General features: G+C 44.7%; 1 long non-coding RNA gene across 1 annotated transcript in view; it reads right to left on the bottom strand.

Annotated features, from left to right (window-relative positions):
* Positions 1-2,650: 2,650 nt before the first annotated feature.
* Positions 2,651-6,000, bottom strand: part of LOC105513154 — a 44,631-nt gene continuing 41,281 nt past the window's right edge. The window contains exon 2 of the long non-coding RNA XR_001001952.1: positions 2,651-4,733. This is a non-coding gene — a long non-coding RNA (uncharacterized LOC105513154). The remainder of the gene's footprint in view (positions 4,734-6,000) is intronic.

Below are 6,000 nucleotides of genomic sequence, written 5' to 3'. Positions count from 1 at the left end.
CTGGAGTGCAGTGGCCGGATCTCAGCTCACTGCAAGCTCCGCCTCCCGGGTTTACGCCATTCTCGTGCCTCAGCCTCCCGAGTAGCTGGGACTACAGGCGCCCGCCACCTCGCCCGGCTAGTTTTTTGTATTTTTAGTAGAGACGGGGTTTCACCGGGTTAGCCAGGATGGTCTCGATCTGACCTCGTGATCCGCCCGTCTCGGCCTCCCAAAGTGCTGGGATTACAGGCTTGAGCCACCGCGCCCGGCCGATATTTATATTTTTAAGAGGCAGAACTTGAGGGGCCCTCTGAGAGGAGTCAGCAGCTTCGACCTTAATGCAAGTTTAACTGCATCAGGTCTGGAACTGGCCTGGCTAAAACAAAGACCGTCACAGCCCCATCTCAAATTAGGGATGCCTTGTGCATTTCTTCCCACGCAGAATGTATCCTGAAAGCCCCCATCACAGGAGCAAGGAGGAAAACATCAGGACAGCAACTGTTTGTCCAGGACAACGGGGGCCCAGTCATCCTCTGAGCCTTCAGTTCAGTGAGAGTCTCATGCTCAGAAAGGTTTCTCATGCCTGCCTGGGCTCCCCATGTTTCTAAGAAAGGAGGTGCAGGGTGGGAAGAGGATAGAGCCAAGGCTAAAAGTCCCTGGAATCCTATCTCCTGCTCTCTTAGCTCAGGTTCTCAACGCCAGTCAAAGCTGCCTTTGTTGTTTTTGAAACGACAAACAAGCATCATAAAGTCAACTTTCACCAAAACAACTTTAAGTACTTCTGAAAACAATTTTATGGAAAAACAGAAAAGAACCAGACTGCACTAAATTGGTGCAACCACTAAGAAAGAAAACAGGTTTTATTTCTTTGATATGTTGCACAGATTGGGAGGAGGGGATAAAGGCATTGCATAGAGTTCAGTTAGGAGGCGGAATATCCGGAACCGTATGGAATGTCCCCTGATTCCAGCAGGACACGTGCCCTCTGAAGGACACTGTCTCTGATTTTGCTGGAGGACATCTCACATTGGCTGAATTCTTTCCCTTGTACCGTCGTCCCTTGGAGCTGCACTCCTCAAAAGTGACTGCTGGTGGCGCTGTAACAGCAGCGGATGAATGCATCCCCCAGGGGCACAGGGATTGCTCAAAGGGGCCACAGAGAGCCAGCACTCATCTTTGAGGTCTGGTATTTTAAGCATTCATGTGCATTTTGCATTCATATTTATTTTCACAGAAAAATCAAACTTTATATTGTTCATTGGTTCAACTCATCTATAGTCCTGGCAATGGACCACATAAAGACAGGAACTGGAAATCTGGACCAAGGTCAAGGGCAGAAACTCTCTCACAGGACTAGGACTGGACCTAAGCAAGACTGTGTCACCACAGTGGGCGGGAAGGGGCAAAGCGTGCAGTGGGGGGTGATAAACGGTAATCCCAGTCAAAGGCAGGGACTCAGGCACCAGGAGCTGGGAGGTGCCACGGCCAGGTCTGGAGAGTAACCGGGACAGCTCTGGGAGGATGCTCTCAGGACTCGGGGACCTCCTGGCCAGTGTGGCTTAGCTGAGGAAGGAGGAACTTCCTCAATGGCCCTGCCCATGCTGAGCTCACCCATGCTTCTCTGGATCTGACAACACGATGAGTCCCGTTCCCTTGGGTTGGAGGCTTCCTGTTCCTTCTTGAACAGTCCCTGGAGTTCCTGTGCAATGGCAGAGGACTTTGACATGAGATAGGAATAGGCTTTGGACTGCCTCACCCGGAAGCCAGGTGGGGCTCCGTCCCAACACTTCTCAGGATGAGAGTCAGCACATTTTTTTCTCAGCCGGTTTCTGGCTGGAACTCCAATAGCTAAGCAGCCATACTTCTGGGTTTACAAGTTGTTATTCTATCCCTGAAAGTATTCAACAACATTTGGGTTTTAGTCATAACATAGCTAATGCATAATTTTGTTTGCTTTGCAGCAAATTAAATAAAGAATTGGAGCATATTATATAAAAGGTTAAATCGATTAATTTATATTTTTCCAAATCCTCAAGTAAAATTGAAGCTCTGGGCAGATGCACTATGTTCACCCAGGAGCTCCAGGCCTCCCACCCGGGGACTGCCAATGTGCCCAGAATTGTGACAAAACTAAGCTAGTGCCACTAATGCATTGACCGAGCCAGAGCACACAGAAGGAACTCATAGAAGTTGGCAATTTAAATAGTACTGATCATGGCCATATAATAGGCTAACAAGGCTAATGTACTTAAAATAGTATGACAGATGAAGTAGTGCTTGAATAAAATTCAGCCTTAACTAGCCAATCTTTAAAAGTCTAGCTAGATAATTAGGGAGCTGACACACATGTTTTAATTTGTTGTAAGGCCTCTGTAACAAAGAGAGAAGGTAAAACGTCATAAATATTCAACACATCTACACTCTTTCCACTGAACTGCAGAACACTAAATCATTCTGTCACATACAAGGCCCATCCTCCTCACCCGTAATTAGTGAAGCATTCCCAAGACCAAATTACATAGTACTTAAGAAAATTATGAAAATGAGAATGTAAACAATATCACATTTGACCACAGCACTTGTCAAATGTATCCTGCATATCACCGACTTTCTCTAAAGAAACCTGTTCGTGCATTTATTAGTGTCAAAAGACAAAGTTACAACAGATTTCATTTAAAGATCTTAATTGGCTTTTATGTGCAAATCTAGAATATCGGGCAATACCTCATTCTACAAAATAGAATGAGTGTTCCCGTGAGCCGAGCAGAGGATGTTGGTTTTATGGTCAGAAAAGGGTTGAGGAAAGCAGAAACGGAGAACAAAAAGCAGATCGATTGTTTCAAAGTTACTTTCCTTGTAAAGGTTGAAGCAGAGGGGCCTTCCTTATCATGCCAGCTAAAACTGGCCTGTTTGGGGATTGGGCTGTTATCTCCCTTTCTTTCTTGATTTCTTGGAAGATCAGATAAACAACTTAGTTTTGGCTTGGTGGGTGTGAACTTCAGCATGAGTGACTCCATTTTGGTTTGGTCTGCTAGGCCTAGTGCGGGAGCTCAGTCCAAATCAATGGCCTCCTATCAATTTCACGTAACATTACTCCACACATTTTAGGACTAAAAGAGAGCATGCTTAGATTATTATCACGTGTAGAGTCCTCACAGGCACATTTCACTGTGTATCAGAAACCCTTTATGAATTCTGTTTGATCTTCATCAGACATTTACCCAAAAGGATTCAAAAGGGTTTACATGCTTTGGAAAAGACTAAAGGCTGTCTCCCAAATTTCCAGCTCTTTGGTATTTGGCCACTTTTTAGCCAAAAGGGTATGCAAGTCTTTGTTAGAAAATCATGTATTAATGATTAGTGGACAACTAACTACCATTGTCTTAAAGAACAGGAAAAGAAGAGAGGGAAGAGTCCATTAAAAACTCCAACAATATTTTAACATTTCTTGTATTGTCAGCCTTATGATATTTTGAGAGCCCTGAAAAACTTATCTTTGGCAGTTTTTTAGGAGAAAAGATTACTGCTTATCATTTTTCATTGTGTAATGAATATAGTAACTATCCCAGCTAGACATGAGGTTTCAAAAGCTAAATTCAGTCACTGATTTTATTGCATTTTTTGCACCAATGCAATTAATTCCACTGGAAGATGATAGAAAAATTTCATTACACAAAATGCATGAGAGGTGAAAAATAATGTTTAACTAAACTCTTTACCAAGGCTATTACTGCTTTGAGGAAAATCACTTAAAAACAAAATGAAAATTTCTAAATTATCTGTGACTCTGCTGAGATAGATGTTATAAAATACTGTAATATTAGTGCAAATTTTTTTCTGAAGTGAATTCTTTATTAATTTCATTTTTGATCATTCTTGACATAGTGTCAACAGTAGAACATTCTTGGTTCAAATTAAAACTAACTAAAATTTATTTAGGGAACACAAGTGAATAACAATGTTAACAGTTAGCACCTCTCAGAATAGAAACTCAAGCAGCTGACAAAATGGAAGTTGAGAAACATTCATGGCTTTGACTATTCCAAATCACAGTAACGTTTGCTTATGTAACTGAAATAAACCCAGGATCCTACATGGTCCAGTCTTGGCACTGGTTCAGTCCAGCAGAAAAATAGAATTGAAAACAAATCTTTCCTGCCTTTTGAGAAAATGCCAAAGGTAGGAGTGCATTTTAAATATCCAACAAAGCGCCTCAAAAATAATGTTTGCACTCCTCTCCCACTCTCAAGTTATCTGGCCAATTATATCTCCTCCCTCTCTATTACCCCAACCTCTCCAGACACCCAGATATTTTCTCAATTCTCTTTTTTTTCCTGCCTCAGTTCATTTTTCATTGAACTTAGCCTCCCAGGCTTCCTTAATTTTCCTTCAGTCTGTTATTACACAGACTGTGTGTAACAAAGAAAAGTTCAAAACATACTTTTTGCTACCAGCAGGGGGTACAGGAAGGGCACATCAGATTCTGCACCACACTCATTTTTCTTGGTTTGTGTCTGTCCCAGAGAATATGAGAAGCTGGCCATGGAAGAATTCTTTCATCAAAGCATTTCCTGCATTGATCAAGTGGTTGGACCCCGGAGCTGCCTTGGCCAAGGCCTGGCTTCGGTTCCTGTTGACTCTGTGCAGTACTGTAGCCACAGTCCACGCTTACTTCTGCCAGGGGTCCACTGGGTCAGAAAGTACCCCAGAGGCAAATTATCCCTTGAGAGGAAGAGGCACAGATTTTTCTCCTCCTTCGGAAAGGAAAGTTAAGAGAAAGACTACATATATAATTTAATGTACACATATGTATATTTTAAAAATCAAAGCACAGCTGTTCTAGATGAAGGAAGGGTGGGAAGCAGGGAGCACCACCCTTTTGGCCACTCCTCCCCGTCTGCTATCTCTGCTCCTTCCCTTCTCTCACGGCCACCTCAGAAGAGCTTCTTGGAGCACAATTTGAACCATGAGTGTAGTGGAGAGAGCATCGTGTTTGGGCTCAGAAATATCAGATTCCCCTCCTGGTACTCCTGGTACTTGTACCTAAGTGAGCTCAGACACATGACATATGTCACGTGCACAGCTGAGCTGCTGCCAGAATGAGGGGATAGGTAACAGGATTGCAGTACAGGGTGATTTCCCCTCTACCGTTAGACCCAAAGGAAAAGGGAGAGTGTGAAGCAGGACGAGGGCAAATCCATCCCTGCCCCTGGAAGAAACAGCACCAAGGTCTGGGGGACCCATGATGATGGTCAGCAATCTCTTTTTTTTTTTTTTTTTTGAGACAGAGTCTTGCTCTGTCGCCCAGGCTGGAGTGCAGTGGCGCCGTCTCCGCTCACTGCAAGCTCCGCCTCCCGGGTTCACGCCACCCTCCTGCCTCAGCCTCTTGAGTAGCTGGGACTACAGGCGCCCGCCATCGCGCCCGGCTAATTTTTTGTATTTTTAGTAGAGACGGGGGTTTCACTGTGTTAGCCAGGATGGTCTCGATCTCCTGACCTCGTGATCCACCCGCCTCAGCCTCCCAAAGTACTGGGATTACAGGCGTGAGCCACCGCGCCCAGCCAAGCAACCTTTTTCTATGTAGTTAGAAGCCTTTGTATAATCCAGTGCTAACAAACCCATTCATTACTACAGACTGTCAGCCTGATTGCATGGCACTGAGCTTGGCTGAAAAAAACAAAAGAAACTGACCATTGCAGACAGACAGACATGACAGAGGCAGGTCATCTGGTGTGAACCGGGTGAAATCTCACGCCCGAAGAAGCCTAGATTTGCACATGAATTGCCTTTGACTCTTCAGCCCTCCAGTACAATGACTCAGAACTGTCAGCGTGTGAAATAGAAATGCAAAGTCGGGCTCTTTCAGGGACTGAAAGTTGACCCCCCTTTCTTGACTCTTCTGAGGAGCACCTGCAGTTCCTGAGGTGCCTTCGTCACCCGAAAGGGCCTGCTGGGCTGGCTTGCTGGAGTTTCCAAAACACAGGCCCTGGGGGGGCACAGCAGGAGAGACACCTCGTCCGG

This window comes from Colobus angolensis, unplaced genomic scaffold (genome assembly GCF_000951035.1).
Source record: "Colobus angolensis palliatus isolate OR3802 unplaced genomic scaffold, Cang.pa_1.0 Scaffold224, whole genome shotgun sequence".
NCBI lineage: Eukaryota > Metazoa > Chordata > Mammalia > Primates > Cercopithecidae > Colobus > Colobus angolensis.
The sequence above is the reverse complement of the archived record's forward strand: the minus strand, read 5'-3'. Positions and strand labels throughout refer to the sequence as shown.